The sequence below is a fragment of the Xiphophorus hellerii genome, chromosome 5 (genome assembly GCF_003331165.1).
Source record: "Xiphophorus hellerii strain 12219 chromosome 5, Xiphophorus_hellerii-4.1, whole genome shotgun sequence".
NCBI classification, from domain to species: Eukaryota; Metazoa; Chordata; class Actinopteri; order Cyprinodontiformes; family Poeciliidae; genus Xiphophorus; species Xiphophorus hellerii.
In genome coordinates this window covers 15,074,686-15,091,517 of record NC_045676.1, presented here as the reverse complement: position 1 = coordinate 15,091,517, position 16,832 = coordinate 15,074,686, and the positions used below count along the sequence as shown (strand labels likewise).

Here is a 16,832-nt window from a genome sequence, read left to right as displayed (position 1 = left end):
CTGTCACGGCATCAGAACAACATTCACAGTTCATGCAGAGACAGCTTAGACTACGTATTTGATCTGTTTGAGCTGTGCGATGTTGGGCAGACACCACACCTGGGGCACAGGAGTCTGTCTTCACACTGCTTTGCTAGTTTGACAGTCTGAGGAATAACGACTTATCAGTAGAAAAGACCCTCTCTGCAAGCATCCCAAGAAAGATGTCTGAGGCTGCTTATCAAATGTGGATGTATGCAAACAGAAAATGCTGTCTTTTTTCAGTACTCATAGAGGGAGTCTTGTGTATAACTTTAATGCTTGGCCTGATATACCTGACAAAGTCTTTTGCGACGCCTGTAAGTAATATATTAAGATGCAGAGGATGCAGATGTCGCAAAATACATGTTAAGTAATCCATGTTGCACCTTTGTTATAGAGCCCAATTTCACTAGACTAAAATCAAGCAACAGGGCTGAACAGTGCACAGGTTTGAATCCCAGCCTGGTGTTGTTCTGCATGGAGTTTACATGCTCTCACTGTGCATAAGAGTACTCCGGCTTCTACCCGAAGTCCAAAATCATAACTGTCAGGGTGATTGGGCACTCAAAAGTCTCCTTAGGTATGATTGTGTGCGGGCATGATTGTCTGTCCTGTCTATCTCTGTGTTGCCCTATGATGGACTGGTGAACTGTCTAGGGTGTACCCCACCCCCTCTCGCCTAATGACCGCTGAAGAAAAGCACCAGCACCCCTTGTGATTTTTCATGGATGAGAATATTAGATAATGGATGGATGGAAGAATAACAATAATAACAAGCAACAGTGTCAAAAATGTGCCAGTACAGGGAATGTCATAATAGGATGCTAGTGAAGTCCTCAGTGTCTCTCTTCGTGAAATTTAAAATAGCAAGCAAGTTCCTATACTTGTTTGTGTATGTACAATACTTCTGATAAGATCATAGTGCTTTTAGTGTTGTGATGATGTTATCCAACATTTTTGAGTGGAGTCGTGGGAGGGATGAGGGCAGAAATCCATTTTGTGAGCCCCAATGCACCCCGTCTTGTCTTGGTTTGGTCATGCCTACAATATGACCCAATCATGCTCTCGCTGTATTCAAACTGATGCAACACTTATGGCAGTTGAGCCACTAAGCAATTATGCCTTGTCTCTCTGTTCCTTATAACTACAATGATTGCACAATTCCTTCACCACATTGCCACCATTCAACTGCAGCAATCCATGCTATCAAAGAGAAAAAGAAAATCTCCATGCTCATGGCAATTTAGACGCAATGTAAACCACACTCACTGTTAAAGTTGGGCTTTAGCAACAAGAAGGGCACCTGTTCCAAATTGCACCCTAGTTGTTTTAAGCAGATTGATGCAACAAAAGAAAGTGAGTATTCCAGGCTCTCGCTTGATTTCAGCATGTTTATGTTTAGTCTAAGAAAAGCCTGAGGCTGAGCGTGGCGTTCATCAGTACGGAGGGAAGCACTGAGTCAGAGCAAACAGATTAAGAGAACAGCATTGCTACAAACAGTTGGTGTATTTGGAAGAGTTAAAACAAGATTCATGAAAAATGCAACTTGATGATAAACTCTGATTGATTTGAAGTGATTGATGCGCAAACACAGACAAGATAGCCAAGATGGCACTGCATGACAATCAGCAGCGGTCTGTGTGGATTGTGTGTTTTTGAGTGAAGGGCTAGAATAGAAAAGTGGGGAAAAGTAAGAACAAATGATTAGCATTAGAAGGAAAAGGAGAGGAGATCCATCACCATTATGGATCTCGTATTTTTTATACCATATGAATTCTGCTAGGTGTGACAAAATGTTTGCTTGATTCACATCACAACAACCAATTGGACACCAGAAGGATATGGTATTCTTGGGATATTTTGTCAGACTTAAGAAATCTGCAGCATCCTCTGTCATCAGTTTTGAACTTATGACAGTTGATATATTTTGTTCTTTCAAGAACTTTTATGGAAGTGCTAAACTTTGAAAATTAAATATGGGAGGTTGGGTGGGGTCAGGTGAAGGCCAAAGCTCCACCATATCCCAGTCTCCACTATGGTGCTCTGCAATGTCCACACCATCAGGAGAACATCTTTCACTTAGAAAAATTTAGAGACTTGATATCCCTCACTTGATATACCTCACTGAAACTCAGTTCACTCCTTCTGAATTGTATAGTGGTTTAACCCTCAATGGATGCAGGTCCCCCATGAGACGGGATAGGAGGGTCGATCTCAGAGGGAAATCCCAAGGAGCTGGGAGAGTAGAGTTTCCCTTTATGTCTGTGTGCATTGAGGATATACGTAGAGATGCTGTCCATCTCCCTGCAACCTTTTTGGCTTTCATCTGCATACATTTCTGATTAAAGTATATACATCCAAAAGCCAATACAACAAATGCTGCAAACACTATTTACCAAGTTACACAAAGTCTCCAGTCCCTCTCTCTGACCTATGTTTTGTTCTTGGTGATTTCAACCATTGCAGTTTGAAGATGCTGGGTAACTTTTTTCAGTATGTTTCCTGCCTCACTAGAATGAAGAAAACATTAGATACGCGTAACGTTTCAATAAAACAGCTTCTCTGATCATAACGCAACACTTCTTATCCCCACTAAAAAAAACTCTTTAAAAGATCTAAAGTAGTCACCAGGAGGGTAAAACTGTGGTCAGAAAATTCTTTGAAGTAATCAAAAGAATCTCTGAAAGGCACCGATCAGGATGTTTTTATACTTCTACAGAGATCTTTAACAAAAGGGTTTAAGTAAATTAATCCTTATTTTCTATACAAAGCAGGTCAATGTTTTTCCAAACACTAAACCATGGTGAAACAAAAACTGAGGGATGCACTACAAAGGAGTGATGTCTCCTTATATAGTAAAGATAAAGAGAAGGTAGAAGCTAAAATAGCAACTTTGTATTAGATTAGAAGGGACCATCTTCAATATAAGAACAGAGGAGAAATGTAATATTGATAATCTTAAAACTGTATGAGATGGCATGAAAGTCATGACTGGACAGAACAATGAAAGGAGCAGATAGATACAAGGAGGAGAACTTAAGGAGCAGTTGGAGCTTGCAAATCCATGAATGATTTTTATCTTTTTAGACAATGTTCTGACAATTGTCCTGTCTTCTCTAAACCTGCTTTAGTGTTCAGTCAGTCATGTCTGTGCTTCACAGAACTAACATTAGAAAAAGTCTAGGGTATGAAAGGATCAGGGGCAGACTTCTTAAAATCTGTGCCAACCAACAATATTTTTACAGAACTGTTTGAGTCGTCTCCTTTTCCTCAAAATGTTCCCAAGCTCTGAAAAGAATCTATAATTGTATCTGTAGAAAAAAGTAATCTCCAAAGAACCTAATGATTTTCAGCAGGTGGCTTTGACCTCTACTGTCCTAAAATGCTTTGAGCTACTGGTCAAAGCCAGTCTGACTGAGGAAATAGGGCACCAGTTTGACCCATTGCAGCTTTCTTACCATACACACAGAAGAGTGGAGGACACTACTGTTGCTCATTTCAATTATCCACTCAAGCAACTTGAGGGTGCAAAAATCCATGCAGGCTTTTATTTGTGGATTTTACTTTGAGATTAGTTTTAATATAATTCAAACACAGTTCTTGGTGAAGAAACTCCGATCCCTATTTAATCTTGTTGTTGGTTTGGTGAAATAGATTTTAGACTTAACATATAGGCTGTAGGCAGAAAGAATGAATGCAGTCCTAGCAAGGAAACAGCTGTCATCTATAGAGTGATTTCCTCTTTTACAAGAGTGCCTACAAAAACAAGCACTTCTTCAAGTTTCCAGATGACATTGTTGTAGTCTGTTTGCTGAAGTCAATTTGGAGAGAATCATCACTGACATGTTCTTGACTTCTTGACTAAAGTGTTGTGATGAACCTTACCTGAAGTTGAATATCAGTAAAACAAAAGACATAGTCAAATACTTCAGGAAAACTCCTCACCCTGCTCTACTAACAATAATCAAGGGATCTCTAGTGAAGACTGTGAACAGTTAGAAATACCTGTGAACAATTGTGGGCAGTTATCTCAACCTTGACTAGCAATTTGTTAGAACCACCAGGAAAGACGATGTTTTCTAATTACATATTTTTATCATCAATAAATTTCTGCTTTTTTAAAAGAATCTTTTATGGCACAAGTGGCCTTTATTTGACAGTAATCTGACAGGAAAGGGGCAAAGACATGTACATGGCAAAATAACAGAGGACAAGAATTTTATTGTTTGGTATGGCATCTCGTTCTTGAAAAAGGGCAAGATGCCAACCCAAGTACCTTTCCTGTCAAAACCAAGATGTGGATTTATTTGCAGTGATTGAGAAAGAACAGCTTTGCTAGTCACAGTCTAAAATGGAATCTACCAATCATAGCATCTTACAGATAAGATGCTTGGTGTGTTGGACATTGATATATTAATATAAAGAAAGATTGTGACAAGGTCATGGAACGTAACTAGGGTGCAGTCTTGATACCATTTGTGATAATGGACATGGCAGAGTGGCATGATCTTCCAGCTATGTTGCATACTGATGCATCAGAGCTGTCAGGATCAGAAGAACACGTGGTAGGGTCATCAAGGGAAGGTGCAGCTGATTTATAGTTTAGGGAGGGCACAGGACAGCATGTAAGGGATGTGGAAAATTGCAAGGTTAACCCAAGTTTGGCAACTTATAGAAGTATAACAACATCATAACAGTCTTTGAATTAAAGATGTCTTCTTGACACAATCTAACATTGTTCCTTTACATCGTTTTGCCATTGAGAGCTTAGCAAGGTCTTAATCCTATGTGAAGAGGCCTACTGAAAACAGTATCGTCGAGACTAACTTTCTCAAAGTTAGCTTCTTGTGAAAGCAAACGCATAGCATTAAGGTTTTTATCATCAGAGGAAGGCAGCTGAAGTTTCACAATTAAATTTATTTAATACCAATATTACTGTGCATACAATCATAAATAAAACATATTATACATGCTGAAAAAGAAAGAGCACAATTGTTAATCTAGCATATACGTGTTCAGATGATGTATTTATGAAATTTTCAAGCTTAACCCTCCCACAGACCTAAGAGGGGTTGCGTGGACCCCATGTAAGCTTTTTACTCTGTGCATAGTCCAGGCAGAGTTCCATTGATCTTTTGCAAGGTTTTTAATTTTTGTGATTTCAGGACCTGACAGGTTGATGGGACACCCCCATTGCTTCCCAACCGTGACATCTGCTTTGCTCTTCTTGAGCATCAAGTTACGACTGCAGGAGTGTTTTTATTATCTGGACAAATGCTGTATGTTGACTACAGACAATCCATTGTCCTTAAATAGCAAAACATATTATTTTTGGGTTTGTAATTTTTTGTGTCCACAGTCCTATCATTCTGGCTTGACAGGACATGCACCTGGAACATTTACACCTCAAAAGGTGTGAAAAATCACTGTGTCACTGACCCAACTGCCCATCCTGTGATTCTTTTCCACCCATGAGATGTTTCCCTGCATGACCCACATGTGATATGTTTTGGTAATGTGAGAACTGAAACTGTAGTTTAAGTATTAGACAGGTTGTTTGTTATTCCACTTCTACCAACAATAACCTGTCATTTATTAAAAGTATGAAGGTAAAACCTTTTTAAGCTTGCTTGAGTAAAACAGCCCTACATGTACCCACTCAGACAACCAGTCTTGTCTGAGAATCTAAGAACATAATCTTTTAACATTTTTTTCTTTTTTTTGCAATTGTCCCTTTGTATAATCACCTATCGTAAATAAAATAAAAAAATATATATATCAGTCTTATAACTTAATGGCAAAATACAAAAAAACTTCACTTATTGAGGAAAAAAAAAAATAAATGTGTTGGCCATGGAAGTAAGTCATAATTGGCTCAAAAAGTACAAGACATGTAGATGTTTTGATATTGCTATGACATGACAAAATGTCTCATTTTAACATATCTGAAGAAAAATGATTGCATAAAGTACAGGAAAATATTTACCATATGATAACAGAAAAAAATAAATATCAGTTTTGAAAAAGGGAAATAAACAAAGCATAAAGCAAGAGACTCAAGTGCTGTCATATCAGAAGATTATTTTCATTGCCTACAGGAATCTCAGTCAATGTTGCACCTTTTCTTGAATTGTCCTGTTGTGTCTGCTTTTTAGTGGGAAGTTTTAAAAATTTGCTACAAGATGAAGCAGTGCTCTTAACCAGTATTTTCCACTACACTGTTGCACATTTGAAACCAGATATTTTTGTACACTGTATAAAAAGGCACAGTTTTATTTTAACTGTCTGATATTGAACTTGACTAAACATTTTGTTTGGATTGGTTTATGTTTCCAATTTCTTTCTCAGAATAATACAGAAAAGATACAAGCAGGATAATTGGTACCTTATGCAATTTACAGATGCCAGCGTTTTTGCAAAGACAATTTTGCAAAATGTATATTTTGTTAAACAAAAGAAGCATAATTGGCATTGGCAGTAATTGTGCCATCCTCTTTTTATTGCTCCAGAACCATAATCCCATAATCCACATTTTGTATGACATCTAAATTACATTAATATTATTTTACACATAACAAAACATTGTTAAACTAATTAGCAGGATGATACTTGTGGATAACCAATGAAAAGTATGACATGATGAACTTGAAACTAAGATGTTAGAAAACTTTGCTCCCCTCCAGCAGTGTCAGTAATGAATTTAGGAGTCATCCTGTTTTTGATAAATCATGCAATTAATTGCTATCAAGGTCAGTCATCAGTAAAGTGGTTGCGAAGCTTTAGAGCACATCACCACCTGTGACACAGACACTGGATGAGCAGCAGTGGATTTTTTGGTCTCCGTCCATTGACATGGCCTTGTCAGAAAAATTACTCTTTTAAAATCTGTTTTGAAGTACAGTAATGTACAGCGCCATATTTTTTATGAGGATCCTGGAGACAGGCAATAGATTCAATCTGTTTTACTTGTATGCCTATTGGATTTTTCTGTTATTTCTGTGAAAAGAAAACAAATTGAAAACAGAACTGCAATTGCTGAAGTTTTCATTTGTAAAGTATTCATATTATTTTTTGAGAAGCAAATCAAAACTGTTTTGTTGTGAACACTTTACTTTTATTAAATGTTCAAACTGAACAACCAAAACATTTGAGTTGTGAATATTTGAGGAGGAGAAATTTAGAAGGGAGAAATTCAATCGAAGCCTCTAAAATGTCTCTAAAATCTCATCTGGTGTGAGCACACTGTACTGATAACATATTTGTCTTATCAGTTCAGAATTAATGATCACAATGTTAAACAATCAACTAACAAATTAAACTTAATTATTGATCAATGTTTGTTTAAATACATTTACATTTTGATGCTTGTGTCTGCAGCAAAAGAGCAGAAAATACCTTGGGCAACAGCAGATGAGCTAGTCCACAAGCCTGGCAGCAAAGTGAAATAAAAAAAAACAACAACAGTGAATGTCCCTGCTGGCTCATAATGCATCTCACTCAATGTTGCACTGCTGTTGTTTCTGTGCCTCATAGGTAAAACACTTCTGAACTTGTAGCGCTGAGCATTGTCAGCATAGATGTTTGTGAAGTCTAACAACAATAACTGACATTGCCAGTGATTGTTGGGTCTGTGCATGTGATCGCTGCATGGTGCTGAAGCATGCAACAGCAGAGCTGCCTTTCAGTCGCAGACACAGAAATGACTTCTACTGGTTCTAGGATAAATTGCATCATGCATGGAGTTCTTAAAGGGATAGCTCAACATCTTTAAATGTTCTGTTTAAAGTGTGTGAACTATTAGCTTATCTTTTTTTAACAGTAGACACAGCTCTACTGGTATCTTTATTTAGCCACCAAGATTAGCTACTCTGGATTTATATTAAATGATAATACATGGAAGTTGTCTACTGCAAAAAAGACTAACTACTGGTACCTCATAATTCTTAGAAAACTGTAGCTGTGATATGTGCAGAATTCGTTTGTGAAACATTTATTTTCTTGTGCATGGCTTGCACAATTAAGTTACAGTTCATGCACATTGTTTTCCTGATCAAATCTTGGTTTTCCAATTACACTACAAGCCTTTTTTATTTCTTATTCTGGTGTTCACAGTGAAAGAGAGACTTATTCTTATTTCCTTCCATCGTGTCACATAGTTTGTTCTGCCTGTGTCACTCATGTTTATACATAGAATTTTAGGACTTTCAAAATAAAGCACTGCGTCTTTAAAGAAAAAGAACAACTTCTCATCTACGTTCTACTGAAATGAGTTATAGGCAGAATTATCCAATCTTCAAAACATAAACATATTTAGCATAGCACTTCAGCAAACAGCTGAACATGAAAACATAAAAAGCAACAAGATGTGAGCTTACTATTGCTATAGTTGTCAAACATATCTTTAGAAAACAAATGACAAAACAACATGTATTTACTGTGAAGGCATTTTCAGAACATTAAAGAAGTTTTCTTAACCCATGTTGGAATAAAATATCAAAGCTGACCTGCAGAAATTCCATTTGGGCCAAACTCTCTGTCGCTGTCAACAGAATGTAACAGGTTAGTGGTACAGTTTTAAAAGAAACCCGCCTCAAAAATTCTTCACTTTTCTAATATATTAGAATAGAGACAGGTTCATGTTTATGTGTTTTTCTCAAAAAGCAAGAGCAGAGCAGAAAATGAAATTCACTGGCTTTTGAGTCTTTAGAAATTCTTTGAAAAGCAAATATTTGCACCATTATGTACATGCTAGTCATATGGGGGCTATTTATATGTGCTGGATGTGTCAGAAAGAAAGAATAATGCAAACGTAAACCCACACCTGCAGGTAAAGTCAAGCCTTTTTGGTTGACATGATGGAAGTCTTATTTATGTCCCCATGTCAGGTATCATTATGTTCCTGAACACCTCAAGGTGTCATCACGAAGACCGATTGATGAAAGACTGCTAAGACATTTGTGGAGCATGTCAAATAAATAATTCAATGGATCTACATTTCAAGTCAAAGTTTAAGATGTAGGGGTTAATGTTAACTTCAAAGATTTCTGATCTTTTGTGCGTATTAATAGAATTTGTCAAAGGAAGTATATTTAGAACTTCAGGATTTCTAACCTAAACTCCCAGCAGACAGAAGGCATGCGGCACAAACTTAAGTGTTAAATTTACAAGTGTTTCAGCCTTTTGCATCACAGACCTCTGTTTGCTGAATTCTGCTCTGCTTAATCCCGACATGAGAGAGGTTTGTGGACACATGAAAGACGTGGCGGCATGTTTGACTATGGATGAAGCAATAGGCCAGAGTCCACAAAGCGATCAGAAGAGCTTGTATGCTGGTCCTGAGAGCCGGGTTTTTGAAAACAGCCATGGTGGCTCTTACTGAGACTTCTGTGTCATCTGACTGCTAAAGGAAGTTCATTTTATTTACACAGAATGGTTTTGGGCACTTGATGTAGTCTCTCAGAAGACAAAAGTATTAAAGCCCTAGCACAAAAGAATACAATTGATTAAAAATGTAAAACATTTAATTAAATTAAGCAATGTATAGAGAAAACCTCCACACATATCTACCTGCCAAACGTGGGTGAAACGTTGGCTGTGACAGGTAGCTGTAAATTCCTCCCAGCTGCGGTGGCGGGTGAAGAATTTGGATCTTGTTTCTGTGTGAAAGCATGTCCAACACTGAGTCTGACTGCTCTTTGTTGTGACATGGCAAGAGCTTTGTGTTTCTGTCTCTCTACAGGGAACACTTTGCTTTGAACATAGCTGGAAGCCATTTAGAAGGATATTAATACCCATTCTTTTTCCTCAAACAGACAAATATTCACAAAGGCGCTTCAACTGGCAGCTGGGCTCAAAAAGAGCAGCCAGTCAACAAATGATCCCATTTGCAGGACTTCAAACTATTCTCATTCTATGCATTTGAAGCAGATCATTATTTCTGTTAACTAACATATTCTTAAACTTTAAGCATGTTGAACACATTGCCAGTGACAGCTGTTGCAATTAAATGTCAGAATGAGTATTAGGTCAAAGCTCCGCTCCCCTGAAGGTTACATTAGATCATAATCACCATCATGAACGGAACCTGCTGAGTTTGAAACGCTTAGATAAATAAGATTGTTGATCCATATGGATCATAGAAACAATGCTCTCTATGCCTGATTAATAATAAATAAATTAAGACATTTTCTAACTGCATGCCCATTGAAAGTCATTAGTAAGCACAAATAATCTTGGTAAACAAAATGAAAAAGTAATTTGATGTTTAACGAATTTGCTAACAGAATGGGCATATTTTATTCATTCCAGTTATTTCAATCATTTAAACATTATGTATCGCATTTATGTTAAAGGAGTCTCCTTGAGTTCCAGTGATGAAAGACACAAAATAAGTGTTTCAGTAATTTCAAAAATAAATGATAATGGTTTGTTTGTCTTGATTTGTAGCTTAGAAAACTAATAAGCTGCCCTGAAGGAAAAATCACAGAGAAGGTTGTTCCATTGTTTAATTAAAAATGCAAAAGTAACTTTTAATGTTCAGGAAGGACTAAAGAGAGATTTTAAAAAATGTGTTGCTTCATTTGGTCAAAATGGCCATTAGTTTTTTACTTATTAGATATCAACATCTTGCACACTAGAACCAGAACTTTGTTTTTAACAGGTCTTTAGCAGCATTATGTCATGTTCTTATAATTTCCGATTAATCATGTATACATACATGTTAGTGAAACAGTTTAAAAGTAGGAACCTGACTATTTGAACAATTAATAGCTTTTAGCATTTCCCCAATGTGACTGAACCTGTGTGGAGACATTAGCGATTAAAGATTTTCAAAACACCCAGTGTAACATTAGGCACAGTTGTTCTCTGCTCATTTGTGTTTGACAAAGAGACAACATATTTTTTTGTTTGATTTGCTATTTAAGTGTACTCTCTGAGATAATAAAGCACTCAACAACCCAGTTGAGATTTTGAAATACTTCTTTTACATGTTTTTTACATGTTTTACATGTACATGTTTTTATTCATCACTTGTTTATGAGGCAATCTCTCTATTTTCAGCCACAGTTTTATCAGTTTATTTTATTTTCTATCTTTCCACATTTTGCATAAAAAAATATTCTCTTTGCTAAGCTATCCAAAGTTTGTAAGAACATCTTCACTCAAGAAACATTGTTTCAGCCTCCATGTTAAAAGATTAAAGCAGCGGTATTAACTGTGTATCATATGCATCTCAGCCAAGACAAGTGTAATGTTGGTATCTTGACATTTTCTTCACGTGTGAAATGACCGCCAGGAAAGTTGTTTCCAGCCAAATGACCAGCGAAAAAGTTAATTTTGTCTCACATTAATTGAAAAACAAATGGAACGGCATGTGATAACAGCATGTAAGAAAATGGTCAAAATATAGTTGGTCACCTTAAAGATCTTCACATTTTTTTATTCATGAGATAAGGGTCTTAGGATTTAAAAAAGACAGCAGAGTAAATGTACACATGCAGCAGTCATGAAGTTGTTTTATGACTGCTTAATGAGAACAATATCATTGTTCTCATTAAGAACAATGACATTGTTCTTAATGAGAACATGATAATGAGAACAATATCATTGTTCTCATTATGGTCTGGAGCTTTTTTCTGACTTCCTGTCCTTTCCGTCGTCTGGCTGCTCGTACTGAACCTGGTTCTTCTTGTAGATAGAGAGCAAGTTGCCATATGTCATCTCAGGATGAAAGACTGCTAGAACATTAATGCAATCAGCTGGGTCTGATCATATATTTTATTAACATTCCTGGTTCAAATGAATTTAGCTATATTGTATAACAATTGATGGGGAATTGAACTGTAGGGATGTTGATTTCAGTATGACTACAGCACTGAACTGGAAAGAAATTCATTGATTTGAATGGTGCAATAGGCTGTGGATATGTTTTCAATAAGTAAATTATGTTGAAGAAAACAATGTCGGGAAGTAAAGTTCAGTAAGCAAGATCGAATTCATTTGAAAATTTGAAGAAGGTTTGCAGCACATACAACTTCATCTTCTCACATTCACCTAACCCTCAATAGTGATTTAGAAAACATTGTTATAAATCAGTTTATGGCTAATAGCCAATAGTTAAAATGTATTTTACAAATGAGAACAATTCACCAGGAGCTGAAATAAATGATGTGCTTCTAGAACCACAGAACCTTAGGCTAAGAACATGATAATTACAGTAAGGCCTACAATAAATTGAAAAAGTGCAAATCACTATGATGCAGTCATTTCTGGACTAAAACAAAACACACGTCTAAAACACGACAGCAACAGGTAAATGAATGCTACAAAACTGAAACAGAAGCATAGAAGATGAAGCATTTCTGTGGTTTGAAATGTGCCAGATAATGACTTTAAAAGAAACAGAAACCAACTCAACCGTATGCATTGCTAATAACATTGTTCTCATTAAGGTCAATCACCGGGGCTTCATTAAAATTCAATGAAGCTAAGAATTTTAAGGCGTTGCCTTGATGTGTCAGTGTGGTTTATTCAGCCAACACTAACAAGCTTTCCTGTTCCAAGTGTCAATAAACACATAGCATCTAGAAAGAAGGCCACGTTGTCACAAACTTCAGTGATGGGAAGAAATAAATAAAGTGGATCTGTAAAACTACAAAATTTGCTTGGTTGTGTTTTTATAGTTTTAAAAATGTTCAACTCTATTTGCTTTGTGAAATAGAGTTTGAGTTTGTGAAAAGATTTCACACAAAAGATCTGTGTGAAATCTTTTTCACACAAATGTATGGCTTGCCCCATACATTTCTGTTAACAAAAGGTAATTTAGATTTTATTTTCCTTCTCCAGCAACCATAGACCTTGTCATAAGGACTACTCCAGACTATCCATCTATTGTACTCAATAAATCCTGCCTCCATACTTAATGCCGAACATTCACCAAGAAGTAGAGCTTTATTTATTTATCAAATTATATTTTCCTCTACTCACGCATTGTTATTGTTTACTTGAATAACCCTTTCAAAACAAACCTCTTAAAATTGCAAAGTACAGTTTGATGATAGTTTCTTCATTCCCTTATGTCATTTAAAAGCAAACTATGTTTTTATGCCTGTTTTTCAGCAATAAAGTTTTGAAAATATGTAGCTGCCATGTCAAGGAAAGAAAGTAACCTTGACACAAAAATCAAGCTTCTTTGTTCTGAACATGAATACCAGAAGACTTTTATTCTTTTTCATTCATTGATGATGTATTAAACATATTTCATCAGTCAAAATATCTGAATGATCAAGAATACTGATTAGTAGGAGTGTACTACTTTATTTGATAATGTAAGTAAGTAATCAGTGCTGGCAAACCATTAATGTAGTGTAGAAGATATTAGGACATTCTTTAGCATTTACAGAATGTCAACATACACTTATTTAAACCCTTTCACAATGGTACCTAATGCAAACTGTTTTGACATCAACAACTGAGGCAGCTGCAGCAATGTCACAAGTGTAGGAAGTCAATTGTGAAACACTTTGTTCTTAAACCCTCACATCTTACCACACCAATCCAAAGAAGACACACATATATCCAGATAATATGAAAGGGGCATAAATCTGGCAATCTCAGTCTGCTACAAGCCGAATATCAACGTAAATGTAGAATTATCTTTTGTTATTTCTCTACTGACCCCATCACAAAACAAAACAACGCTTCCCGACTTGTCCATCAACATTATCTCTGCAGCAGAGCAATTAGTCATCATTCGCCTTGTTTTTCTGGACTCACAGATCCTCTGACTCATTAAATAATTTAAATAATGAGTTTCTAATCCCTGATAGGTCATTTTAGCGCTTTTTAAATAATTTTGACACCTAGTAAAACACCATCCTGGATAAAGATGGTTAGTTCTAAAACCTATGAAAGAAGAATAAAATACTTCAAAGGCATAATTTTATGATTTGAATTCTGGATAGTTAGTGAAATTTCTAAAATATATAGTTAATGAAACTCCATCCATCCATCCATCCACCCACAAACCCATCCATCCATCCATCCATTCATCTCAGGCAGAGTCTTTAACGCACACTAGTGCTGACTTTGACTTGAAAGCAAAGCTAAAACTCTTAGTCTAAAACTGATGGTCTAGATGCTCTTCTGTTCGCTGCGTCAAGTCATTACAGAGCACCATGTCGTTAGCTGATGGTGTAGTCATCTATTACAGCTAAGAGGAAGTACACTAAAGGTGAGGACAAATGATTCCAGCCTCAAGAAGTTCAGATCATCTGAAGGGCAGTGATTCTTCTTTTTCTATATAATTCAAAAGGTTCGTTTAACATCTATTTTAAATTCAAATGTACAAAATAAAGTAGTAGGTTAAAAAAAAGTGCATGTCATCCACAATGTAAGCTTTCTCTTCCAATCCATTTTCTTTAATTGAAAATTATTTATTCACAAAATAAAATCTTTAGAAATAAATATCTTTATATTGTCTGATTAATAAAATGCAAAAAAAAAAGGAAAAACAAGTCTTCATCACCTAATATGATTAATTTTGGCCACTGCATTGTCACTGAGGATTAAAAAAAATGTTCTAATGTTTTTAAGATTTTTGCTTTGAATCACTTCATGTATGGGCTAAGACAGCAGTGAAGAACCAGATGGAAACACTTTGGTTAAGCTGGGAAATGGTAGAAACAATCACAAAAATTTTCCATGGCTGTTAGGTGATTGCTTTTATTGTTGCATTATTGTAATTTAACAGAGAGAGAAACTATGAATCTATGCTGAACTTTTCTATTCAGTTTTAATTCAGTTTGTTTACATAGCAGCAAGTCACAAGAAACGTCATCTGAAAGCATATGTCTATTTAAGATAATAGAAATATGAAATACTAGAACTTTGGGGTCAAAATGTGCAACTCTAACTTCACTTTGTGTAGGCAGTGATCACTTAGACTGACCATTGCCATCCTATTCAATTACACTTGTTTCCAATCACAATTCACATCACAGTCTGGCCTTTCTCCCACTTACTTTGATTCCGCCGGTAGATTTTCTATCAGGCCAATCAGTGAACAGAAGAAGTTGTGAAAGATGTTGATGTTCTGTGCTAGTTTAGAACTATAGTGCCTGTAGTTTTAGCAATGGCAGTGAGACTGAATGAATCCGTTCAGTCCGTATTGGTCATGCTTCCAAATATTAACAGCCATCTTGTGCAGCCCAGCACTTCTCTCTTCACAATGGGGGATGGTTGTTTACAGTACATGTAATTCCCCATAAGGTTCATAGCGCCAAACTGACATTACATATGTCACAGACAAATGTTAGGATACATGGAAAAGGATAGGAGAATGAGAGTAACAGAGTGTCACTTTGGAAGCTGCTGGGACAAAGAATGGTGGCACAAAATTGATTCTTTTGGTAAATGTCAAGGTTTTGTTCACCCCTTGTCTAAACTTGAAAATTACCTTATTAGACCTTATTATGTACACAAAGGAAAACTACCTCTTTTGCTCTTCTTTTATTATGTTTTCAGCCCTGTTCTCTTTTTGCTTTATTTATTTTTTTCATAATTTCTTTCCGTATTATGACGTATTAAATGTCTTTCTCTCTTTCTCAAATTACATGCTTTTCTACAAACACATGGAAACCCCCAACATTTGCTTGAATGTCTGCTGGCATTTTCTAACACACCAATGTTCGTACTCTACTGTAAATCAGAGTCGTCAGGAACACGGCTTTGCTACACTAGCAAAATACGCAATGGATAATCCTTTGTGAAATTAGAAATGGTGTCAAACCTACCTTGGTTTGAGCTACCTTTGCTGTTCAATTACCTTCAATAAGTCTCAGAATTCTCCTTGACCTCTGACTTCAACAATCTATTTTCATCCCACCAATTACAACCAGATATGTTTTTGTGTGAAAATAGTAGTAGATTATAGATAGTAGTTTCTGAAATTATCCAAGCAGCCTCTCTGATAATTACAACCAATCCACATTCAAAGAAAAACACCTGTGTCCTTCTTAATTTCAACTTTTATGTTCATGTTACAGAATTGGCTTTGTAAAAATGGTATATTTAAAATAAGTGTTTATTGAACATTTAACAGACTGAATTAATAAATAGTAATGATGAAAGGTTCAGATTTGATTCAACTCAAATAAGAAAAAGATGGTGTCAGGCTGAAGACCAGGCTGATGTATGGCATGGCTTAGATTACAGCTTATTGTCTTTGAAAATTAATAGGCGAAAGATGACAAAGCAAGCAGTAATTCCAGAGAACTCTAGTTGGTGAGATGGGAGGGTATCTCCAGAGAGAGATATTTATGTTATATCTTTATACTAATACTATTTGGCAAGCAATTACATCTGTATTCAAAATGCCTAGCCAGCCTATAATTGAAAATGACAACGAATGCTTGGCTACAGGACGGTTTGATTAAATGAAGAATGTCATACTCTAGTCTTGACTCATTATACTCCAGCATTTATTGTTGGAAGGGATAAATGATGAATATCAATAGCATGAGATTGATTCAAACATAGTCATATATGCAATATTAGACAAATACCTTGTGTAAACTTATCATTATTGAATTACTGTTGAAATGAAGTGATTCCTCATGCTGTCCATACTAGAGTATGTAACATTATACATGTTTATAATCATTCTCTGTTTTAATGTACATGGACACATAATACTTAAAATGCAAGCAGACACTATATACTACTTTTTGGCTTAGTCAAAACAAAGCTAATATCAGAAACTTGGAAAGTCAGAAGACGCACAATTCATAACACAAGAGATGGATGGGTGG

The 16,832-nt window shown here is 36.0% G+C and overlaps 1 protein-coding gene across 1 annotated transcript in view; it reads right to left on the bottom strand.

The window, feature by feature from the left end:
* ctnna2 (catenin (cadherin-associated protein), alpha 2) overlaps window positions 1-16,832 on the bottom strand; it is a 321,544-nt gene that overhangs the window by 134,080 nt on the left and 170,632 nt on the right. The gene's annotated exons all lie outside the window — the stretch shown is intronic.